General features: G+C 43.5%; 1 protein-coding gene across 7 annotated transcripts in view; it reads left to right on the forward strand.

Annotated features, from left to right (window-relative positions):
* The first annotated feature begins 6755 nt into the window (after positions 1 to 6755).
* LOC309971473 (protein FRA10AC1) overlaps positions 6756 to 26392 on the forward strand; it is a 167142-nt gene continuing 147505 nt past the window's right edge. For 5 of the 7 annotated variants that reach the window (XM_082854472.1, XM_082854467.1, XM_082854478.1 and 2 more), the window contains exon 1: positions 6758 to 6869. The gene's annotated coding sequence lies outside the window, so the exon portion shown is untranslated. Of the gene's footprint in view, positions 6870 to 26392 lie in introns of all 7 variants that reach the window. The other 2 variants (XM_082854475.1, XM_082854477.1) reach the window with 1 other exon arrangement.

Here is a 26392-nt window from a genome sequence, read left to right on the forward strand (position 1 = left end):
CACCCTCTGATCCCTCTCTCTTTCTGGAGCTCGATGGTTCCTCAACACTGGATCTCCCTGCCCACCTGCTCCTTCTCTTTCTTCACGTCTCTGTTCAGCTCCTGTGGTTATGTGCCCCTCAGTTCCAGCTGCACCCTGAGAATAACTAGCAGCTCCTTAGCTGCCAAACTTAATTTTCAAGGGAGAATATGATTGGTTCAAATTGAGCCAGATGTCTCCCTGTTTCTGATTTATAAGTTGCCCAGGATCATCTATCACAAATAAAGTCGCCAGGAGTCTACTTTCATGGTTGAGCAGTTCACTGTGAATGGGTTCACTGAGAAATGGGCAGATACTCCAGTAGGCTTCTGTTAAAACAATGTCATTCAAAGTAGTCTGCAATGTTCTACAAGGTTGGGTAAGGGAAATAACATTATAGAGTACAGAGGACATCTTAGCTAACCAGAAACCACTGGCTTTCGGTAGCTTTTGAAAATTGTCCCTTTAATGGCATTAAAAATATATAAACAAAACTTCTTTTGGATGGGACTTCGTTCGAAATGAACTACACAGTTCTCTGAAAACAAGAGGACACATGCTCCTCCCTTTGCCTGGAACTTTCTTCCCTCCTTATACATTGAACTAATCCCTAATCCCTACCCATCTTTCAGATCTCCCTTTTACATATTCCCCAGGTGGAGAACATGTTCTGGTTTTTTTCCCCCAGGGAATTTATGTGGCCAGACCGGGGAGTGGGAGAGCCCTACATCTACAGGAAGGTGTTGGGGCTCTTGGTGGTGAGTGTGGCTTGTGCTGTGCAGGACCCACTGAGGTAGCAGGAACTTGATCTTGGTGTTGCGAAACTGCTTGACTGCTGGTCAGTGGCACTTTGCTGGCTGTGATCTCTTCCACCTTCATGGTCTGAATCAATTGGGCCATGCCAGGTGCCCATGTCACGGTAGCACTGGGTGACAGCACCTGCAGAGTTCAGGTCTGAGTACTGGCAATACACCTGCAAACTATTTCACCAAAATCCTGGAGAATATGTTTGATGCAAAGACTCAGGTATGCAAGATATGAGCACTTAGCTTTCCACGAATGAACTTGATTTCTATTATGAGCCCTTGTTCTGATTTGAGTGGTAGCCAGTTTATCTTAGTCAATCAGGGATTCCCCACTCTCCCAGTGTTGTATTAAAGTTCTGGTATTGAGTGTCAAAGTACAGCAGAGGATGATGGGGTGAAGGAAGTCGAATGCCTAGTTTCTGTTTGCTGGCATCTGCTAGGAAGTCCTCATTCTCACCTGGTCTTTAGTTGTTAATCCACACGGGTCCCAATCACCATCCCCCCCTTGGATCTGGGGCTCTCTTAGCTCAGGGTGCCTTCTTAGGAGCACACGGCTCCTGATTTTCAACATGATGCCAGGCCCACATGAACCCCGTGGCATGGCTGCTGCCCTTTCCTATGCCTGGGTTGTATTCAGAGGAATAATTTACTGTCCCCATACATAGCTGGGCATAGACGACCTCAGGTAACATTTCTTGGGTCCACTTGCCCATACCACCACATCCATTTTTAGTCTGAGGTCTTGCCTCCAGTACCCCCTGAGCTCAGAACCCCAATCTTATTTAGAGTTTCTGCTGGTTTGCCCCATCAGGGCTCTACTGAAGAGAGGCAGCTTAGGTCCCCTCCACATTTAGAACTTCAAAACCTCTCTGGGATCTCGGTCCTTCCCCTCCTCCATGCCCAAACAGCCCATGGGAGAAGCAGGGTAAATGTTCCTCTCTTAGAACCAAGTAGAACCAACCTACTCCCTAGTCAAGGCCAGAGAAATTTTCTCTAATCTGGGGATGGCAGGTAGAGGAGGGGGTGGGATGGAAGAAAGGGGGGAACAGAAATAAACAAGAAACAAATGCAGGAATGGACAAAACAAAGTTTTAAATGGCTTTCTATGCCTTTATTTATGGCAAGATTATAGAAAGGTCCACTTAATAAATCCTTTACCCACTTAGAAAACTGAGTAAAGTGGTCACTGGGAGTCAACAAGAGTTTACTAGTTAAGTTAACCTTATTCTTTTTTGATGATTTACAAAGCTGCAAGATCAAGGCAGTGCTGGAGGCAGCGTTTGCAGATTTCAGCAAGGCAGGTGGGAAAGCAGTGGTCACTGGGAGCGGGTAAGAATCCTTAGCATTAATAGGTACGTTTATGTACATTTCATTTAATCCTAAAAATAACTCAGTGAGTGGAAGAAAAATATATACCAAATGTCAATTATCTAGTGCTGTGTGATATACAGCTCCATAGCTTTGTAGCTTTAAAACAACAACCATTTTCTTTATTTGCAGTGTGGACAGGGCTTAGTGGGGAAAGCTTATCAGCTGGGTCTGGAACATCCACTTCCAAGATGGCTCACTCACATGGTTGGCAAGTTTGCGCTGGCTGTCGGCTGGGAGCCTCAGTTCTTGCTGTCAGCTGGAATGATGGTTAATTTTATGTGTCAACATGACTGGGCTCAGGAATGCTCAGATAGCTGGTAAAATATTATTTCTGGCTGTGTCTGTGAGGGTGTTCCTGGAAAAGATTAGCATTTTAATTGGTAGACTGAGTAAAGATCAGCCCTCACCAATGTGGGTGGGCATGACACAATCCACTGAAGGCCTGAACAGAACAAAAAGGCAGAGGAGAGGTAAGTGTGCTGTCTGTGTTTGATCTGGTACATCCATCTCCTGCCCTTGGATATTGGCACTCCTGGTTCTTGGGGCTCCAAACTCAGACTGGAATTTATAATGTTGGCTCCCTTAGTTCTCAAGCCTTTGGGCGTGAACGGGCACAAAACCATCAGCTTTCCTGGGCCTCCAGCTTACAGATGGCAGATCATGGGACTTCTGAGCCTCCATAGTCATGTGAGCCAATCCCTTATCATAAATCTCTCTATATTTGTATAACCTGTTGGTTGTGTTTCTCTGGAGAACCCTGGCCAGTGCAGCTAGGTTCCTCAGTTCTCTTCCTTATACTTCTTCCACACGGTTAGCTTCATAGCACGATAGTCTCAGGGTAGTTGGACTTGTTATACAATGGCCGGTTTCCAAGAGTGCAATAGCTGGAATCTTAAGGCTTAGGCCCAGAACTTGCACAATGTCATTTTTACCATAATTTATTGGTTAAAGTAAGGCAGAGGGTCAGCACAGATTCAGGGAGAGAGAACACACAAGGTATGAATACTGAGAGGCACAGTTCATTTCAGTTACTAAAGTACCACAGTGGGCTTGGGATTTAATGGCTCACATTAATGTCAGGTCCGAGAAGTATAGCTGACTCAGGAATGTCAGTAACAAGGCACTCAAATGAGGTCAACGGGAATATGCTTCTCTTTGCTTCTCACCCATGTTCCCTCTGTGTCAACACCCATCTCAGGCAGACTCCTTGCTACTGGTGGCAAGATGGCCACAGTATTTCCGACTTTCAAGGATCCATGGAGAATGGTGTATCCATCCATCCAGGCACCTATCCTGTGACTGGGCAGATGGAATATGCTGATTGGCTAGTCTGGGTCATGTGCTTATCTATGGCATACGCTGTTGATGAACTGCTTACCCAGCAGTATTTCCCAGCTCTCTTCTCCACTGACTGAGAGTCTGAAAAAGCCAAACACTCAATTTCTCAGCTTCCTTTCCAGCTAGGGATGTCCATATGATTGACTCTGGCCAATGAAGTGAAAGGGGAGGTGATCTTTCCGACTTCCAGGGAAGATCTTTATTGACAGTCTAGCTACTCCATGATATTGCTGCCTTGGCATCTACTTTGTTTGGCTAAGCAGCCTGTGGGAGACGTAAACTAACGCTAGCCCCGTCATGCAAGCTCCTACCCTAGATGATAGCCTGCAGAGTCACAAGTAAATGTCAGTTCCTGGTATGACTTCCCCAGTAGCCTTTGTGATAGTCTTTCCCACTTTCCAGGGCCTTGCCCTTGTGCCCCCGCCTTCCACCTTAGATAAGACCCCTGTGGAACTTGTGAAAGCCTTGCTCTTTTGAATGGACCATTTCAGCCTTAGCCTGAGAACCCCAAGGCACTCCATCCACAGACCCTGATAAATGCATGTGCCCTGGGATCCTACCTCTCTCTGTCTCTGCTTGTACCCTGCCTTGACTTCCCTGTGTGGCCAATCAAAGAGTGCAGTGTTCTTCCTCCGGTACCTGTGAGTAATAAACCTCTCCTTCAGTTCCTCTTGTGGTCTTTTGTTGAACACCAGCTTACCATCCACCTTCCTGGAGGTCTACTTAATAAATATTAATTTAACAAAGTCATAACAATTTTCTTCCCCGATTAAATAAGAAACTAGTCTTCCTATGTGTATAAACCACACCCCACCCAGCAACTTCCTACTTTGACATTAATGTGAGATAATGAAAAGGCTGGAGTGTGACAATGAGGAGAAGGCCAAGAGAATCTCAGAGATGCAGGCCTCGAGCCCGGCATTATTCAACTGATCCAGAAACCTTCTATACCTATACTGTAAACATCTCTGTAGTTTAAAGTCCCTTGTAATTGAGTTTTCCTTTGCATCATAATTAGACACCATTGCTAGGGCTGGGGAGGGGCTTTCAAGCTTGTTAAACCACATGGACTGAGAGTGTAGGAATGGTAGTTTCCCCAGAAGAAACTCTAGTACTGTTACCAGAAGAAGGAGGGGTAAGTGCGTGCTTGGCAGTGAAAAATGTCCGTTTTAGCTCATAAATCCTGGATCTAGGAACAGGTCTCAGGTTAGTCTGTCCTCAGAGGCCCATGAAATCAGCTTGCTTTATGTCTGCATGTATGTATTTAAGGTATAATTGATTTACACTATTATACACATTTCAGGTGTACAGCATACTGAGTCACATTTTTAAAGATTATACTCCACTTATAGTTATTAAAAAATATTGGCCATATTCCCTATGCTGTACAATATATCCTAGTTATTTTATACACAGTAGTTTGTAACTCTTAATCCCTTACCCCTATCTTGCCCTCCCCCCATCCCTCTCCTGGAACCAGCATTACTATACTCATTTTGCACATGGAGGAAACTGAAGCTGAAGGAGACTGGGAGATTTTCTCCTTGCCACGGAAGTGCCTAGGGCAAATCTGGGATCAGTACCTGGTTCCTTGATTTTGATGTTTTGCTCCTCTCCTTCCATGAAGTGGCACAAAGCAGTAGGAATAATTTATCACCTTGAATGAAGATTAAACTCCCAGAAGATTTTGACAGGATAGAACAATGTGCTAAATCAGCAGAAGGTGAGAGAAAAAGACAGAAATATTATTTGACCATAAAATCAACATGTATCAGCTGGGCAATATGACAGTCAAAATAGTCAGTGTGAGGAATTGTCCATGAAAAAATAATCAGTCAATCTAAGAAAGAAATGGAGAATTTTATTCAAGCTGAATTTGAGGATTATGACCCGGGAAGAGTGTCTCAGAATGCTCTGAGAACTGTTCTGTCCATTAGAAGTCAAGGCAGAGTTGTATAAGTTTTTTGCGGCAGAGGGCTGTACATCAAATGACGTACTATTGACAGTTTACGTAATCCACATTTAAGTGTCATCATGATGGGTCATGTGACCCCTTACAAGATCAAAAAGGAATGTTATCTTTTTTTTTTTTTTTTTTTGTGGTACGCGGGCCTCTCACTGTTGTGGCCTCTCCCGTTGCGGAGCACAGGCTCCGGACGCGCAGGCTCAGCGGCCATGGCTCACGGGCCCAGCCGCTTCGCGGCATGTGGGATCTTCCCGGACCGGGGCACGAACCCGTGTCCCCTGCGTCGGCAGGCGGACTCTCAACCACTGCGCCACCAGGGAAGCCCCTGGAATGTTATCTTTTAAGGAGTTGTCTCATTGATGCTAGGAGAATGGCGCTCTTTATGGTTAAGCACTATGGTTAAGAAGTTCCACCATAGGCTTTTTTAAAAGGGCTTTTGGGGTTTCCTCATGACATGGAAGCTGGATTTTCCCAGAGCGAGTGACCCAAGAAAGAGCAAGCAGGGGGACTTCCCTGGTGGCGCAGTGGTTAAGAATCCGCCTGCCAATGCAGGAGACACGGGTTCGAGCCCTACATATATATATAGAGAGAGAGAGAAGCCACCACAATGAGAAAACCGCGCACCGCAAGGAAGAGTAGTGCCTCCTCACCACAACTAAAGAAAGCCTGCGCACAGCAACAAAGACCCAACGCAGCCATAAATAAATAAATAAATAATTAATTTTTTTAAAAAAAGCAAGCAGGAGACTTCAGTGCCTTTTATGAGTTAGTTTCTGGAGCAGCATCCCGTTACTTCTACTTCTTTTCATTAGAAGCAAGTCACAAGTGCAGCTCATACTCAAGGCGAGGGTTTCACCTTTTGAAGACAGTGGCAAAGAATTTGTGGACATATTTAATCCACCTTCCATTACCATTGGCAAGACCATACATGAAGCAGCTTATATGATTCTGGGCACTAAAATTTAAGAGAAGCATATAACCCTGCAGTTTTTCTTGATAACACCTATCATTGTTGTCATCTTTTTGTGTGACTATGTACACAATATTTTTCTCTCCTCCTAGATTGTAAGTTTCCTTAGGACAGGAATATAACCTATTTTTCTCATCACCTTATTCTCAAGGTCTAGTTTACTGCTTGACACAAAGCAAGTGCACAATAAACATTTATTGAATGTTGAAAGAGTTCATTGGACAAAGGTCCAAGGGCACTCTTCATGCCACATGAGGAACAGCTGGAGTAAATTGAGACTTAGCCTGAGAAAAGGCTTACTGGGGAACATGAGAGCTCTCTTCTATCCTGCAAAGTAGAAGAGATTCATTATGGATACCACCAAGGGAGAGAGTTGCAATTAACTGGTGGAAGCTCCAAGGTAACAGATTTTTATCTGACTATAAGGAACAACTTTGTAACAACCAGAAATATTTTACAATGGCTAGAGGGCTTAAGGAGGGACTAAGTTGAGTGCCTGCTGAAAGATCACTTGTTGGGAATATTACCAAAAAAAAAATGAATATATTAGATAGGGTGTGGGATCAGGTGACTTTTATGGACCTCTGAGATTATGTGATCTGTGATCTCAGGTTTATGCTAGTTTACCTAATTTTAAATGTCGAAACAAGCAAACAATACACTCTCTGCCTGTCCCCTGTGGTAAACATCAGTTACTTTATTTATCTAGCATGTACTCCCATTTCTTTTTGAAAATGTATCCTCCCTTTGTTTTGAGGGACTGCTGTACCCGCCAACCTTGTGATTTTAATGGGCACTGCTAAGCAGAGTACTCTGCCTCTTGCCTCCAACTAAAGTAGGGATGTGACCCCCACAGATCCATCAGAGTGTTACAGGGACTTTTCTATTGGAACCGTCATCTCTGGTGTGAGAGTGGGGAGGATGTGAGCCTGGGAAATGATGGCAGATGTATTGCAGCTTCATGAATGACATGAACCCAGAAGGGAGAAACAGAGATGCAGACAGAGAATGAGATGAACTTCTAGTTCCTGCTGCCAAATGTTTTTGAGTCTCCCTGTCACAGCTGCTTTTTCGGCAGTTTGCTTTCCTGAACCAATAAAGTCTCTGTTTTTGTCCAGAGACGTTCATATTGCATTTCTGTCACTTGCAATCAAAATCCTGAGCAGCTGCTTCTTCTCTCCTGACCTCTCTATTTCTGTTAATGATACTGTTCATTATCAAGCTGTGAAACCCCCAAGACTTCTTTTCCTTGCCTCTGAGAGTCTTGCCAGTACCACGTGCTGTGAATTCATCCTTCACCAAGTCATGAAGTTGAATGCCTGCAAACACTGCTTTGGACAGTAACTTGCTCCAAAACCTCCAAGAATATATACCTTATTCAAATTCTGCTCAGACTATGGAGTGATAAAATGAAAGACTTTACAGGATGTCATCAAACTCCTTGCTAATTTTTTTCTAATATATAGTTTCCTCTCCCTTGAATGTCCTACCTACTTCTCGCATGAATCTCACCCTGCCTTCAAAGTTGAGGTTGAATCCCACCTTCTTTGTGAGGCTTTCCTGAGCATCCACCCCAGGTCAAAATAATCTCTCCTCCTTCTGGACTTTTGGAATATTTTGTCTCCTCCAGTCATTTGTCAATTTAATTATATACAAATCTCCTATTATTGCCTTTTGTCTTTATGTCCTATTTTTCCAATTACACTAAGATCTCTGAATATGAGAGTGGTGCCTTATGCATCCTTGCATCCCTACAATTGTTGGTGTAGAACTAACTTGTACAAAATAAGTTTATTCATTCATTTATCAAATATTTATTTGGGTATCTGTGATGTGTCAGGCACTATTCTCAGCTCTGGAGATATAACTGCAAATAAAACAGTTGGAAAAATAATACCTCTATCATCAAAAAGAACACAAATAACAAATGTTGCTGAGGATGTGGAGGAAAGGGAACCCTCGTGCACTGTTGGTGGAAATGTAAATTGGTGCAGCCACTGTGGAGAACAGTACGGAGGTTTCCCAAAAAACTAAAAATAGAACTACCATATAACCCAGCAATTCCACTCCTGGGTATATATTCAAAGAAAAGGAAAACACTAATTTGAAAAGATACATGCACCCCAATGTTCATAGCAGCATTATTTACAACCGCCAAAATATGGAAGCAACCTAAGTGTCCATCAACAGATGAATGGATAAAGAAGATGTGATAGGACTTCCCTGGTGGTGCAGTGGTTAAGAATCCATCTGCCAATGCCAATCAAACACAGGTTTGATCCCTGGTCCAGGAAGATCCCACATGCCACAGTGCATCTAAGCCCATGTGCCATAGCTACTGATCCTGCATGCCACAACCACTGAAGCCAGCATGCCTAGAGCCCGTGCTCTGCAACAAGAGAAGCCAACGCAATGAGAAGCCAGCACACCAAAACCAAGAGTAGCCCCCCCTTGCTGCAACTGAGAAAGCCCACACAGTAACAAAGACCCAACACAGCCAAAAATAAATAAATTTATAAAAAAAAAGATGTGATATATATAAACAATGGAATACTACTCAGCCATAAAAAAGAATGAAATCTTGCCATTTGCAGCAGCATGGATGGACTTGGAGGGCATTATGCTAAATGAAATAAGTCAGACAGAGAAGGACAAATACTGTATGATATCACTTATATATGGAATCTAAAAAATGCAACAAACTAGTAAATATAACAAAAAAGAAGCATATTCACAGGTATAGACAAAAAACTAGTGGTTACTAGTGAGGAGAGGGAAGCGGGGAGGAGCAAGATAAGGATAAGGAATTAAGAGGTACAAACTACTATGTATAAACTAAATAAACTACAAGGATATATTGTACAACACAGGGAATATAGCCAATATTTTATAATAAATATAAAGGGAATAAAACTTTTAAAAATTGTGAATCACTATGTTGTACACCTGAAATTTAGATATTGCACATCAGCTATACTTCAGTTAAAAAAAAAATTCTACCCTTGGCGAGCTTGTATTTTAATAGAACACTAACAGAAAATAAGTTATCAAGGACAATTATATTAAAAAAATACAACTATGTTTATTAAGCCATAATGGAAAATTATATATGACATGGAGTATGTTAAACAGTGCTAAGTGTTGTTGACAAACAGAACAGGGATTGAATTGTGTGGTGGAGGATGTTACAAGTGCCCCCAAAATGTGTATTGATTGATTTTCCCCCCTCAGATATTTATTTAAATTATTTTCACCAACTTTGCAAATCTGTTTGATGAGGTCACACTTCCCTTACCATAACACCTGTGGAATCTGGACGCTGTTCCTTTTCAAATATTTCCTCTATTCATTTTTCAATTATTTTTTAGAGCTGTAATTAATCATTTCTTTAACATTTTGTAAATGTATTCTTAAAGTTGGCCCTAAGATCTCTAAGAGCAGGGGTTGCAAACCTGGATGCTCCCAGGGCCAGGCTGAGCAAGGGGAACAAAGAGTGGGAGCCTTATTTTGTTGCCAGGCAAGATTTCAGGCCCAGTGTCGCCAGATGTTTCAAGTGAAACCAGAAATCAGATGCTGAAATCTGCCAACTAATCACATTAAAAAAATATATTGTGCAGGCCAAACAGCACAGCTCTCTCTGAGTCTGGCCTACTGGCTTCCTATTTGTAACTTTTGACATGGGGAATATTGCCTACGCTCACCACTTCTGCATTGATCACTCCTGCTTTGGGGGGACACTTACCTTAATCAAAGGCTAGATTTCATAATATTATTGTGCATGACTCTGGCAGTAACTGTCAGTAACTCATGTGGGGACATACTGGCTGTAATAACTTAAGAGCCAGTGTTTTCTATTAACACATTTCATATTCCTCAGTCCAAGTTTCCTTCTCATGGGATTAAAGAGTCAGAAGGGAGCTTGCAGAAGCAGGGCTGAGGATTGGGGTTGGGGGTGGAGGTGTCCTCTCTTTCAGCCCCTCACCCTTCTTTCCTAGCAGATGCTCGTTCAGGCTCATCCTGAGATTTGCCACAGGTAGGCAGCTCACTGTCTACCAACAATGGGTGGACGTAACACATCAACACAGGCCACTTGCAATTCACATGCAGTGATCCTGACCTTGTTCTTCTCAACAGCACAAAATAAGTCTACTCAGTCAAAATCATAAGGACAAAAAAGTAGAATGTGGTTGCCAGGGGCTGGAGGGAGTGAGGAATGAAGAGTTACCATTTAATGAGTGCACAGTTGTGGTTTGGGAAGATATAGTTCTACAGATGGATAGTGCTGATAATTGCACAGCAATGTGAATGTCCTTATTGCCACAGAACTGTACACTTAAAAATGGTTAAAATGATCAATTTTATGTTATGTATATTTTACCACGATAAAAACAAATGGCTTTTACGAACGAGCAAAATAGACTCCTATCCATGTGTCGGTATTTCAGAGTTCATAACATTTATTTTATTTAAGACCCAGCCTATTATGCTGCTAATACTGCTAAAATAAAATTAAGTCTACTCTCTTTTTCACATGCCATGATGATCTGCAAATGATTGACAAGCAGTGCGATACTAGACCTGGGAAAGTAGTTTGGAGTGGTGCCGTGTTCCAGATGCAAGCTGGGAAAACAGGGAAAGGAGAAGCATGGACTGAGGAAGGAGAAAAGAGGAAAGAAGTAAAATAGCGAAGAATGGGAGATGGTAGGAGAATTTAGCCCAGACAGAGGAAGAAAGAGGCATATACGAGTTATACTGGGGCACACTTCTTAGATGCAAAGGATACAAGATAAAGGGAGAGGATAGAGAAGCTGGACTTATTAGGAAGACAGGACAAGGGCTGGGACTCAGATTAAGCAGGGCAACATTGGAGAGATACAACCATAAGAACTGCAACCATGGCAGGCTAGACTAGTGAAGGAAGCCTATAACTCTAATTCTCTCCTGCGTGCCTCATGGAGCCAAGACGTCCTCATTCTACAGCAAAGTTGCTGTGCATATGTTGGTGGAACATGCCATTATGGGCACCTGGGGTGCCAGAAAGATGTATGGGGACAAGGCTCTAGGTTGAAATCTCAATAGAATAAGACCCCTTAAGAGAGTATACATAAAAGGATATTTTAGGAGACTATGTAAGGTGTTTGTCAGGGTTCTGGCAGGAAACAGATGGAATGTAATAATTTGTCATGTCAGGGTTAAGGGAATCAACAAGGGACTATTGGTAATAGAATGCCTTTACTACCCTTAAGCCTGAAGGAGCAAGGGAAGGAATGGTGTTAGTGGTTACCAGTAGGAGAGGGGCTGAAAGCATTTCCAACTCATACACTAAGCCTCAGTTTCCTAATTTTAAAAATAACTATTTATTTCAGACTATCACTGGAAAGAAAAAACAAAGTAACAATAATTAACATTTGTATAGCACTTGGGACATACCAGACATTGTTTTGAGCACTTTACATATATAAACTCTTTAAAACCTCACAAGAACTCTATGCTGTAGGCTCTATTGTTATCTACATTTTAGAGACAAGGAAAGAGAAATTAGGTTATTTGACTAAAGTCACAGAACTTGTAGATAGCAGAGCCAGTATTGGAATCCTGGTCGTCTAACTCCAGGGTCTGTCTACTTATAAAGCGCTTAGCATTGTAGCACAGGGTAGGCATCCGAAACATCTCAGCAATACTGTTGATGATTAGGTGCCACAGGAATGCCTAGAAAAGGATGCAAGGGCACCTCTGTTTGGCGGCTTGGAGGGTGGTTCTTTTCTAAAGTCTAGTTTAAAAATGGAGGGACTTCCCTGGTAGTCCAGTGGGTAAGATTCCACGCTCCCAACGCAGGGGGCCCAGGTTCAATCCCTTGTCGGGGGAACTAGATCCCACATGCATGCTGCAACTAAGAGTCCTCATGCTGCAACGAAGACCCGGAGCAGCCTAAATAAATAAATATTTAAAAAAAAAAAAAGTGCACCTGGAACCCCAAATGAAAAACTGAAGGAGAGGCAGAAGTTCTGGGGTCAATCTGATGACATTTCAAAAGCCACCCCAAGATTCTATTCCTTAGGTCTGTTCTCATTCTTGGGTTTCTGTTTCCCAGTGGCTACACTTCCATCTCTCTGGAGCCAGGGTTTTTTCCCCCTTCTGTAAGGGAGCAGGACCCTATGGGGCCTTCCCGGACAAACCCCTGCTCCCGTGTCCTGTGCTTTAGCTCCTCTCTGAAGTACCTAGGTAACAGTATCTGATGCACATTTCCTGAGTTGTTTTACAGATGCTAAAACCACCACTAAATGATGACCATGAGCACGCAGCCCCCAGACCTACTGGAGCCTGAGGATTGATAATGTGACACTGCCCTGTTACCTCACCACTCATCATCAACCAGTCAGAGAATTGTCCGTGAGCTGATCACAAACCCTGTGGCTGCCCTCCCTCACCTGGCTTTTAAAAATGCTTTCCTGAAACCAATCAGGGAGTTGGAGTGTTTTGAGGACTAGCTGCCCTGGACTCCTTGCTTGGTGCATGGCGCTTTCCTTCACCACAACCCGGCGTCAGTAGATTGGCTTTACTGTGTGCAGGAGAGCAGACCCAAGTCTGGCTTGGTAACACTTCCTCCACCAAGCTTCCCCCTTGTAGAACAGAGAACATTTCCTTTTTTTTTTTTTAATTTGTCAAAACATTTCAAGCATTTAATATCAAATTTGGCCAGTAGGTGTCAGCATCTATCACAAAATGGGTGATTGCTTACGCCATCTTTACATTTAAACTCAAAGATTAATTTTTTTTTAAAGTTTTATTTATTTTTGGCTGCGTTGGGTCTTAATTGCTGCACGCGGGTTTTCTCTGGTTGCGGCGAGCGGGGGCTACCCTTTGTTGCGGTGCGCGGGCTTCTCGTTGTGGTGCCTTCTCTTGTTGCGGAGCACAGGCTGTAGGTGTGTGGGCTCCAGTAGTTGTGACTTGCAGGCTCTAGAGCACAAGCTCAGTAGTTGCTCTGCGCCATGTGGGATCTTCCCAGACCAGGACTCGAACCCATGTCCCCTGCATTGGCAGGCAGATTCTTAACCACTGCACCACCAGGGAAGTCCCAAAGATTAAATTATGTAAAACCGATTTCCTACTTTATTAATGTTTAGAAGGCTGTAATTCCATTTCCAGACTTCCATTTTGCTGGATATATGTACAGAAATTACTTTTTTTTTTTTTTTTTTGCGGTACACGGGCCTCTCAGTGCGGCGGCCTCTCCCGCCGCGGAGCACAGGCTCCGGACGCGCAGGCTCAGCGGCCATGGCTCACGGGCCCAGCCGCTCCGCGGCACGTGGGATCCTCCCGGACCGGGGCACGAACCCGTGTCCCCGGCATCGGCAGGCGGACTCTCAACCACTGCGCCACCAGGGAAGCCCCAGAACTTACATTTTAAACGTTAAAAAATGTAAGGAAAAGTTTGAAGATAAAAGCTGCCTGCTTGATGAAAAGATTAAGAAAATAATTTTCATGTAAGATCATCAATTCATTGGTCCATCAGTCATTTATTGACTACCATAATCTGTAATAAAGAAGAAGCAAGGGCTTCCCTGGTGGCGCAGTGGTTGAGAATCTGCCTGCCAATGCAGGGGAGATGGGTTCGAGCCCTGGTCTGGGAAGGTCCCACATGCCGCGGAGCAACTAGGCCCGTGAGCCACACTACTGAGCCTGCGGGTCTGGAGCTTGTGCTCCCCAACAAGAGAGGCCGCGACAGTGAGAGGCCCACGCACCGAGATGAAGAGTGGCCCCCACTCACCGCAACTAGAGAAAGCCCTCGCATAGAAACGAAGACCCAACACAGCCAAAAATAAACAAACAAATAAATTAATTTAAAAAAATACAATTAAAAAAAAAAAGAAGCAAGACTCTTGTAGCATAGGATCCTGCAAGCTATAGGATACTGAAGTTTCAAATGATGTATTTTGGCTACTGGTGCCCCTTTTGGTAGATGTTTGCCTTAGTTCTGGTGTTTGCTCCTGCCCCAATCTATAAGTATTTTGCACGACATACCAAGTGTGCCCTATTTAAGAAAATGGAGCATGTGAAAATCTGGATCATTGGACTAAAACATCCATTGAGCACCTATTTTCTGTTCCTTAATGACACCTTGGGCAGATCCCAAAGCTTCCTAGTCACACTCAGGTATTAAAAAGCCGAGCTGGGTCCAGCCCAATGAGAAGCTTCAGTTTCATATCCAACTCAACGCTCCGTCCCTCCTCCCCAGCTTGGGTATGACCAAGGGGGCTTGCAAGTGGTAGGGAACATGTCTACTGTAGGGGAGCAAAATATGCCATTCCAAAATGTGTCTCTTTTGCAAGCAGATTATTTAGAGCTGAAAACAATCAAGGCTCAAAAGACTAAAACAAACAAACAACAACAAAAACACACCTTTGATCTTTCCCCTAACTGCGTAAAAGAATTTAGATAGAGGACCTGTTCCAGGGAAGGAGCTATCACCATAGATCATTACAGTATGAACTAGGTATGAGATATTTATTGTATGAACTATGGTTGTAGATAGGGAGGAATGGAGCAGTCTGTTAAAATTCCTCTCTATGTCCCACTGTTTCTGCATAGCCAAGCAAATTTTTTTTAATTAAATTTTTTTTCAAGCAAACATATTTTTACTGAATATTTATTTTTACATCTTCATGTCAATTGCCTTCCTCCCCTTTGAAGTCCCAAACCACTTTTGTGTATCCCCTTTTGTCTTTAGCTGAATATGAGTGTTTCAGCCATTTTGGTGAGTTAGTTTTCCTGGGTCTCTCCCATGTATACACGTTATTAAACTTTTGTCTGATTATCTCCCGTTACGCTGTCTCATGTCAATTTAATTCTTAGACCAGACAGAAGAACCTAGACAGGTAGAGGATAATTTTTTCCTCCACAACACTACTCTCACTCCTTCCCACTCTGCTTCTGCATCCACCAGAATTGGAGAAGGCAGAGGAGGGACTAAAGAGAGAAAATAAAAACCTCTGTAGCAAAAGAGGCCCTGCAGAGTCTCTGTACTGCATAGATGCTGCACATCTCATCAGCCAGAATTTAGCACATCTAGGTGCAGGGGAGGATGGGAAATGTAGTCTCTATTCTGAATGACCACGCACCCAAGGTTAGGGGATGTTTTCCAGCATAACATTTTCTAACCATCACCCTCAGCCCCTTCTGGGCTGCGGGTCCTCTCACTGGCAGGCAGCTGCCTATTAAGGGTACCAATGAGAAGGCTTAAGTTCTGCTAAATTTGTGGAATCAAGTGCCTCACAGGAAATACAAATATCCTTGCTTGAGAAGCTTCCGCATGCCTCCTGTAGGGTAATTCTACTACTCTGGGAATATTTTTACTCTTAATTTAGGCTTTAGGGAATGATGACATAAAAGTAGCAGGACCTCTTGGATTCCTCCTAGTTCTATGAATGTACCTAGCACCTATTTCCGTCAGCTTTAGGGCTTTATGCACAATCCCAAGACAACACGGAAAATTCCATTCAATATCCTGTGACCCAAGGTCCTGTAAGAAAATATCAGATATGGAAATAAAGACCAGCCAAATGAGAAAAGCAAAGGCTCTTTAGTCAGAGCTTGCTATAGCAAAGGAGTCAGCCATTGTCACTTGTGTTTTGGCAGAAACTCAAAGGCAGGCAGAGGAGTGGGAAAGCTTTTTAGGGGGAAAAAGGAAGACTTCAGTTATGCTCTGATTGAAGGATGTTGACACGAGGAAGCTGTAGGCTGCCTACCCAGAAGTAGAACGTCCTGTGTGACTAGTTAAGGGCAGATATTTGGTTTTCTCTGATAGCTCCTAAATTGGAATTTATCTTTCTCTGATAGATTCCTAGTTGGATAAAAATTAGGAAAGTTGTCAGTTATTAAAATCAAGTTCTGGCCATTTGGGGCCGATTCTGACAGAGGTTATTGTTTAGCTTCCTGGATTGTCATCAGAGAAAGCAAACTGGCTTCTTGCAAGTCTGCCTTATAGCAGGCTGGCTCCTTACACTGCTTATTGTAGATAAGGGGTTGGTTTCCTGAGCAGATTGCTGCAGATCGTTCTATTTTTATATATGGTCAGGCTGCTATCTGTATATTTGGTCCCTCAGTAGCAAGAAGTAAGCTTGGTTTTGCTTTATCAACTATCGTAGTACCTCATATTTATACCATGTTCTACATGTTATAAAGTACATTAATGTGTATCTCCAAGACTAATAAGTGTAAAAGGTCTGTGGGACAATGTTATCTTCACTGTAAAGCTGAGAAATGGGCTCAGAAAGGTCAAATGACTTTCCACAATCACAAAGCTGCTAAGGAGATAAGTAGCATTGTAAGCAGATAGGGTAAGGAGTCCCCAGAGAAAGAAAACCAGGCATGGCTTTCTTGACATCAGAGAAGCCATTTTGGGCCTAAGCCATTTTGTGATCTAAGGCTGGCCACAATGCTTGCCCTTGAACAGGTCCCAGTAATTAATGATCTTAAGGGAACAAAAGAATTCGAAAGCCAATGACTGTTATCAGGCAAGAGAAGAAACAATAGCAAAGATAATATATCAGTTGTAAAGACTCCCAGTTCTGTTTCAGTGGTAAAGATTAGCCTGAAGTCCTCAAACAACAGATCAGCTGGAACCTAAGGGATGATGATGTTGACCTTTTCTGGCCCTGGTGACTTCAATCAACTAAAGCTTGGACTCTGTTGACCACCCAAGCTCCTTCAGTAATATGCATATACCCTTAGTTTGAAACTTCCCCAATTTTGCTATCTGGGGAGACACTGATTTGGGAAAGGTCCCCGGTGTTCTCCTTACTTCTTGCAAGTGATAAATCCTTCCTTCTCCTGCTCTTTGGCTTGGTTGTGTCTTTTGGCTCAACACCCACTAAGAGACAAACACTGTTTTTCAGTTAACAACATGGTGACCATTTTCCTAAGACTGTCTCAGTTCTTTTGTCCTGACATCCTATACAGTTAGCAGTCCCTTTTAGTCTTTAAAGTACCCTGGTTTGAACAATAAATCATCTGACTATATTATCCTACCCAGCTGGGACTTGAACACACGACCTCTGAGTTCCATGACCACTGCTCTGTTCACCAGGTTTTATTAACCCCAGCCTCCCTAGTCACAGTCTCTCCCACCTCCAGGCCTTTGCCAAGGCCACTGAGTAGACTCCAGTCCAGTGATTTGTATAAACAAAAGTTCTTTTGAAATCTGCCGCATTGCCCACTGGTTGATAAAGGTCAATCACAAAAAGCTTCTATTAAGAGATAATTAGCAAAATGGAAATAGAAATGTGAAAATAAGACTTGGCATTTAGTAGTTTAATATCCCTAAAACAACCGTCTGCAGCAGCTTGAATGTAATAAATGGGAGGGAAGGAGGCTGTGCATTGGTGTCGATGTTTAACATCTCACTCAGGTCAAGCTTTACTAAACTGAGGCCTCTGGATTTTAAAATCTCATTGAATCCTTTAAAATAACAAAAATTGGGAATTCCCTGGAGGTCCAGTGGTTAGGATTCTGTGCTTTCACTGCTTAGGGCCTGGGTTCAGTCCCTGGTCAGGGAACTAAGATCACACAAGTTGTGGGGTGCGGTCAAAAAAAAAAAATTGTGTAAATGAACTGGTTACAAACTCATTCAAGATTATTTCCCTTTAACAGTACTTGGAGCGGAAAGTCAGCTAATTCAGTTAATTAATTCTTCCTTTCTATAGCTGAATGTCTGATTGCCTTAAGCAACCCTACAGAGAGGCTTTTTTCCCCTGGAACAAGAAGCTGGCTGCATAGTTTATGTTAATGCAAACCAGCAGGTGGCAAGCAACTGCTCTTTGGAATGAAGGCATTTGGCCACTTTGAGACTATTGTGATGCAATAGTGTCTGGATTTGAGAAAAAGGAACCGCTGAAGCAAGAAATAAATTGGTCACCCTGTGATACCCTTGTGCTCCTTGGGTTCTCCAGCCCGACAAAGCCCTCAGCCAACCTCCCTCTCCAAATTCTCCTCTCTGCTGTGATCCTTGAATTAGCAAGGATCCTTTAAATCGGTGTTAAACCACCCCTACTCCCAAAACTTTTCATAAATCATTCAATGCAGAAATTATTCACAGCAGGACATGAACCTCTCTTGAGCTCAGCTTTAATCTTACATCACTGTTGGAATTGCAAGAGACAATCTGGTCCATTCTCCTAATGTCTGGCAAGGAAGCTCGTAAAGGTGGTACGCGCATTCTATTGAGTTATCTGGGTCTCTATGGATGAGGTGAGTGTCAGAGTTGGGATGTTCTGAAACTTCATTTGGGTGTCCCTTGTTTGGACCTTGGGACACATTTTCTTCTGGAAACATACTTGTTTAAATGTTTACTGGGTTCTCAGGCCAGTTAAAAACCCGTGTCACTGTTATAATTGTAGGAGGGCAAAATTTGCCACGCCAAAGACATGTGTCTCTTTAGCAGGTGGATTATTTTAGGCTGGTTATTTTTAAGTAAAAGAAGCCTCAGGTAGTCTTTCTTTTTACGTCCCCCTTAACTGCCTAAATTAATTTAGATAAAGGGCCTGGTCCAGGAAGAGCACTCTCACCAGAGATATCTGCAAAGAATGTGGGCTGGGCGTGGTAGGGAAAACTTGGAGGGCCTACAGACCAAAGTCCTTCCTGTGTCCATTGTCTCTGCAAGGCAGAGCAAACCTTTGTTTACCAAACATTTGTTTTCTCAGCTCCAGGTTAATTGCCTTCCTCCCCTCTGAAGTTCCAAACTCTTACCCACTTCTCTCAGATGGTGTCAATCAAAAACTAATGCAAGGACTTCCCCTGTGGTCCAGTGGCTAAGACTCTGCGCGCCTAATGCAGGGGGCCCGGGTTCAGTCCCTGGTCAGGGAACTAGATCCCACATGCTGCAACTAAGAGTTCACGTGCCACAACTAAAAAAAGATCCTGCGTGCCCCAACTAAAAGATCCCGCATGCCGCAACGAAGATCCCACACTCAGGAATCCCGCGTGCCACAACTAAGATCCAGTACAGCCAAATTAAACAAAAACAAAAACTAATGCAGGAGGCTGCAACAAGAAAAGAGTTTATTTGGGTTCTTAAGAATTGCAATTCAGCAGATACAGATAGGGTAATCCCCAAAATGTCACCAAGTCCAACCTCGTACCTCTCCTCGCCTGAGACAGGCCAATGAATCGAGAGCCGAACTGTTGGGGCAAGGAATAGCCACTTCATCCAGAAAGCCAGCAGACCAAGAACATGGTGGAACTAACGCCGTAAAGAACCATCCCACCCAGGTTTGGATGCTAGTTTCTTTTACGGAACTAAGAGGGGGAGCTGAAAAGGTAGAGTAAAAAGGCGATAAGTTGCTGTAAACATTTCCTGGTTCCGGCCAGACTCTGGAAAGTATGTGTTAAATTCTTCTTTCTGGCAGCCATTCACAGGTGACCTGGTTAGGATGTTTCCTGTGAACTAAACAAAGGTATTTAAGTTAAGGCTCAGGCATGGGAGGCAGAGTTCCTGGAGATGGGCCATTATGTGTACTTTAAGCTATAGGCAACAACTCTTTATTTTTTATTTATTTATTTTTTAAATTATTTTTGGTTGCGTTGGGTCTTTGTTGCTGCGCATGGGCTTTCTTTTAGTTGTGGCAAGCGGGGGCTACTCTTCGTTGTGGTGCGCAGGCTTCTCATTGCGGTGGCTTCTCTTGTTGCGGAGTACGGGCTCTAGGCGCACAGGCTCAGTAGTTGTGGCATGTGGACTTCAGTAGTTGTGGCACGCAGGCTCTAGAGCACAGGCTCAGTAGTTGTGGGCACGGGCTTAGTTGCTCTGCAGCAGTGGGATCTTCCCGGACCAGGGCTCGAACCCGTGTCCCCTGAATTGGCAGGCGGATTCTTAACCACTGCGCCACCAGGGAAGCCCCTAGGCAACAACTCTCTAGTGATTAACTTGTAGCAAAAGCAATAGAATACAAAGGTTAAAGTACAAGTAACAGATCCAGTATGGAGTCAGATTTGTTCTTACCTATCACAAAAAGAGTATTCTGGGGAAGAGAATGAGTACGGGGCTTATAAAGACAAAACTCCACAAGGCTGTTAAAGTTGCTTGGTAAGAATTGTGATTCTGACACAATTCAGAAAATATTTGTCCTTAAGTAATCACAAGTTGTTTAATGGTAGGGGTCCAATAAGTAGATAGACTGTCACAGTTCTTTTAGGATAAGGGTCTGATAAGTATCTAGAGTTTCTAGCAGATGTTCTGGATACTTTCATTAGGATAATAAGCAGTCAAAAGGTCAGATTCCTCCCAGGCTGAAACACGTGCATAGGTCACACTTCTTCAGTAGCCTTCCAGCTCCATTGTAGAGGGCTCTTTTAACGATACTGACTCCATTTTGATTTTCCTTTCACTATGGCATATAGGCTTCAATCGCCTAGTGTGTCCTTGGTCTCTCTTTTTTTTTTTTTTTGGTGGGGCCCCCATAAATGTGTGATGGAATTTGATTTTCTCCTGTTATTCTGTCTCATGTCAATTCTTAGACCAGCTGAAGAACCTAGAGAGGGTGGAAGGAAATTCTTCCCTTCCCCAACACAATCCTTGAAGCAGCCCAGGCCCTCCTAAAACTTGAGTGCTGGGCCTGACACAGGTTCCTAAGCTTTTCTGAAAGCTAAGGCTTGAGGTCTATGGGGAACTTTAAATGAGCTAGGCTGTAGGGAAAGAGGCTTAGGCTGATGGAGGAGCCAAGATTGGGGCATCGCCAGGAGGCTTAGGGGAAGACTAGAAGAGAAGGTGTCTGTGGGGGAGCTTTGGCCATTGTGGATGGGAGATGGGGAGAAAGGGAGTTTTCAGGGATGGAGAGAGTCCATAATGAGCTCATAGGAGGCCAGTGATGGAGGAGGAACAAAGGTTATTTTACAAGCTGTTCCTTCATAAATTAGGTAATCTGATAAGTTGTGAAATGCCTATATGAAATTGGGGTAGTGTTTTGGAAGGGGTTCTCTTTTTTATAGCAAAAGAGATGCCAGGAACTCCCCTACTCTCTTCTAGAGTAAATTACTGGATTACATCAGTGTATCAATTGAAGGCAGCCTTCTCACAAGATAGCTATGGGTCCCCAAGGTGGCTGATGCCAGATGCCAGTCTTCTACAGGTTGACTTCCCCCAGGAGGTGCCTGGATACGTGAGCTGAAAGCACTGAGCATCAGCTCTCTTGGAATCCCAGGTGTGGGGCATCCTCGGCTGAGCTGGGCTCTGCCTCCAGGACCTCCTGAAGTCTTGGTTGAGATCTGGAACACATTGACATCATGGCAGTGAGAGGCCAGCATGACCCCTTGGACTTTATAAGACCTATTTTCAATGCTGATGCCCTTGACAGTGAAAAGCCATAGCTTGCTGGACTCACTAGATTCTGGGATGGTTTTAAAATATAAATTTTATTACTGTTCAGTAATGGGGAGGCCAACAGATCAGGAGAGGATTGCTGATGAAATGATTATTACTCACAGTTCCCAAGAGGAGTGGGGGTCCTTACCATAGTGGTGGGGAAGTACCAGCATTGGTTAGAAGAAAAATGAACTTGAGAAAAATATGGGCACGAGGCTTTATTGTGGTTTCTGTGGAAAGAAATAGACAAGGCAGTGTAAGCAGGCTGAGGATTGGCTAGTTGAATAATTTCAATGGTCTCTGGGTGTTCTCTAGTTGTCTAGTACTGGCCCTGGGGTGATTAGGGCAGGGGAATAGTGGCCCTGAGGATGAGACCCTGATAGAGTAGGTGGGAGGGGGTAGGCTCTGGATTGGTTAGTTGGCACATGAAAAGTACTAATCCCAGCTAGTCTTTACTATCTCTAGGAATTGGCTAGCCCTTGGAGGGGCAGCCATCCAGGATCAGCAAGGTCCCAAGATGTCAAAGCATTGGAAATGAAAATAAGAAAGCATTAGAGTGTGGAAGCTACATGGACTTCCTTTTTGGCTGAAGTGAGATGCCCCCACCCCTACTCACCACTCTCCCCCATGGTTCTTAGATAATTTAGGGTAGGAGATACTGTGCTTCTTGATAGTAAGGCAGATGGGGCCTCAAGCAAATAATTAGAAAAGTGGTAGAGATGTGATCATGTTTGATCTCCAGATTTGTGAAGCATTCCATGCTAGTTATAGTAGTGAGAACTCAGTTGATTAGGCTCAAATATACAGAAGGAATTTTAAGCAACTTCTATTTTAAAACGTCTCTGCAGCTCTCATTATCCTAATAAAATGAAAGCAAAAGGGAAATGGATGAATATTTAACTCAATTTAAACTGTATTAGCCTGGGCAGACATAGGGTTCTTTGGATAATTCTTCAGACACTGCACACTTTCAAAGAACTGCAACTGATGGGGATCAAACCCTGCAATAAACATATGAAGGCTATCAGAATATGCCATTCCAAAATATGTCTCTCTAGGGTATGGATTATCTTGAGCTAAAGGCCATTGAGAACCAGCATACACAGGAATAGCTCTTTACTTCCCTTTAACTGCCTAAAAATAGAGTATAAATTTCTTCTTTTGTAAAGGAAATCTACATTTATATATATATTCCATATAAAGATGTCTCCATACCAGGAAGAGAGCGACTCCCAGAGACAACTCTTATTACCTGAGAGACTCTTATCTGCATAACATCCGTCAGAAGCACAGCGAAGGAGTGATTAGCCCTAGCTCTCCCCTGAGTGAAGTAGTCCCCTACTCTACCACCAGCAGGACCCAGAAGCATGTAGCTGAATAGTTGAGACACAACGCTTATTACAGGAAAAAACACCAAGAATGAAATGTGAAGGGAGAAGCAAGGCCAGATCTTGGAGAACAAATGTGGGGCAGGTTGGGGAAGTGGTTCAGAACTCCATTTCTGAATGCAGGGGGAGCCCTGAGATGCTGTTTTCAGACAGCCTTTGGGACATGCTTTAAGGATGTGTTTGATGGTTGACAGTGACTGATTAGGGCTAGACATGGCCAAACCCCTCAAAATCTTATTCTAGAAAAAATCTTCTAGAAAAATACTGTCAATAACAGAAAATGTGTAGTGATAGCAAGTTTTAATTGAAAACCTAAGGACCAAGGCCTGGTAGAACTGGACTGGAGGGAATTAACAGGAATAATAATCCCATCAAAATATTTATTGAGAGTTTACTAAACTTCACATACATAATTTCATTCAACCCTCAACCAAGTCTAAGAAGTAGTTATGATGATCTCCTTTTATAGATGGGAAATCGGGGCTTAAAACTATGAAAGACAAAATGTAGTGGACAATTAAGGATCTAGTTTTACCCAGGCTACTGCAATAGGGAGAAGGTTCATTAACACGGATGATCTCAATAAAGGGAAGGGGCCTGGAGTTTTATAGAAGCAGATAAATGAGGGAATGCCTCTTGGGAATCCTGGAAAGGGTGGAGATAGGTCTTGGAAGCTGCAAGGTCAGGTTGTCCTGTCTGAGATAGCCATTTCCTAGAATACAAAAAGGTGGAGGGATTTTGGAGTACAAAGAGATGGCGGGGGACTTCTTAACCCTCCATGTTTTCTCAGGGCTCAGGTAAAATTCAGTGCTCTCAAAGGTTGAGAAACATATTCAAAGTCAGTCAGCCTGTAAGTGGCTCAGCTGGATTCAGACCCAGTCTGACAGGTAAAATCTGTTCTCAATTTGTGGCCAGAACATCAGTTAATGTAAATAGAAAGAGAGAGAGGGAGAGAGAGAGAAAGAGAGAGAGATTGAGTAGCATTCAGCCAGGAAAAGCCAGGCCAGGAAAGATTCCAGAGGGCAAGAAACAGCCCCAGTTATCCCATGAGCCTGGATGTTCTAATTAAATAGCTCTAGGATCAGTCTTTGAGGAATCCCACAAACCAGGGTCCAGGATGACGGTCCCAGGTTGGGAAAGTGGGAACAAAGTCCCAGGCTTCCTATAGGCAAGAAGAACAGTCAGAAACTGTCAAAGACCCCGAGATGGAGGCTGTCTCCGTTCTCCTTTCACCTTAGATACTCCTCTGGGCTTGTGCAGACATTGGGGCATATATGCAGGGGCCAGAGAGAGGCCTCTTCCCCTTCCGAGGAGCTCTTCAGGTGATCCTCGCAGCTAACTGGCAGAGCAGCTAGGCTGCTTCACATTAATTAGCCATCATTCTCATGCACTCATTAAGCAAGTTCAAGGAACTTTATCGCTTTGTTGACTGAAGGGTAACATGAAAATGAGCTTTTTACACTGTGCAGCTTAATAATCAAAAGTCAGAGAGGTAGTTCTGTGCTTTCTCACTTGCGGGGCCTCAGATAAACTTTGCCTAGGGCTGCTAATGCCAGCACCGTCTCATTTCATACATACTGACTGAGCACCTTCAGCGTGCTAGCCGCTGATGCAAGCTATTCAGTGATTAAAACAGAAAATATCCTCCTTTTTCTGGTGCTTACAAGCTAATGAAGGAGATAATGAACACAATTAAATAAGTAAATTATGGAGAATGATAAAACATGATATGTGCTTTAGAGCAAGGTGAAGGGACTTGGAACTGCTGGGGGTGGGCTTTGCATTTTAGATAGGGTGTTTGGTTGAGAAGTACATATGTGAGCCTTGCAGATGTAGGGGGAAGGATGCTTTGGACAGAGGGAGGTGCAAGTGTGTTAGGTGTGTTCACGGAACAGCAAAAAGGTCTGGTTGGAGCAAAGGAAGGAAGTATGAAATAAAATTCATATTTTCTAGCAAGACAAGAAAAATTTAAGCCTAAAATTTTTTTCTCTGCCCTTTCGCCTCCCCTCCCGCCTCTACTGTGCATTGTGTATCTGCATTATGCCTGGACCAAACCTCCCCCAACAGCAGAAATACCTGCTCAGCCATAAAGAACAACATTCTCCTAGCACCAACAGGACAACTTCTTAAAAGATAACATTCCTTCTTGATCTTATAAGGGGTCACGATGACCCACCACGTTGTACTTACAGATCTGGGTGTGCAAACTATCTATGTCATTTAACATACAGCCCTCTGTCTCAAAAACCTGTATAACTATGCTTTGACCGCTAATGGATGGATGGATGGGACAAGTCTGAATTATGATGTAAAGTTTGAATTAGTTTTCCTAGAAGTTAGCAAAAATTGGGGAAATATTAAAATGCATCTTTACTCAATAATTCGACAGTGAACAAAACCCTAGGAGGCAGAAATTATCTGTCTGCAGTTGAAAGGATAAAGGAGGAGGAATGTGGAATAGGCAAAGAAGGCAATAATCCACCTGGATGATTACCAGGTGCACTAACATCCCCTCCTTTGGCTCCTGGGCTCACTAGGAAGCTCACTCCCAGTCTCTGGAACTGCCAGGCGTCATGGCCAAACCTGCTGGTGGGGGGAAGTTTGAGGGGAATGGGAGGTTGTGCCAGGAAGGCTTCTCAGAGGAGATGAAGTTTTTTTCTTTTTTTTTTTTTATAAATTTATTTATTTATTTATTTTTGGTTGCATTGGGTTTTCATTGCTGTGCATGGGCTTTCTCTAGTTGCGGTGAGCAGGGGCTACTCTTTGTTGCAGTGTGCGGGCTTCTCATTGCGGTGGCTTCTCTTGTTGTGGAGCACAGGCTCTAGGCGCACGGGCTTCACTAGTTGTGGCACGTGGGCTCAGTAGTTGTGGCTCATGGGCTCTAGAGCACAGGCTCAGTAGTTGTGGCACACGGGCTTCATTGCTCCACGGCATGTGGGATCTTCCTGGACCAGGGCTCAAACCCGTGTCCCCTGCATTGGCAGGCGGATTCTTAACCACTACACTACCAGGGAAGCCCTCTTTTATTTTTTTGAGATATAATTCACCTACAGTGATATGCACCGAGTTTAAGTTATGGTTCATTGGGTTTTGACAGAAAAGGTGAAATTTTGACTTGAGTCTTGGAAGGCTAAGGGTCAGGAGTACAGAGCACGTGCAAAGGCACAGAGAGCTAAGAGGGCA

Source organism: Leucopleurus acutus, assembly GCF_964270905.1.
Source record: "Leucopleurus acutus genome assembly, chromosome: 14".
In the NCBI taxonomy this organism is placed as follows: Eukaryota; Metazoa; Chordata; class Mammalia; order Artiodactyla; family Delphinidae; genus Leucopleurus; species Leucopleurus acutus.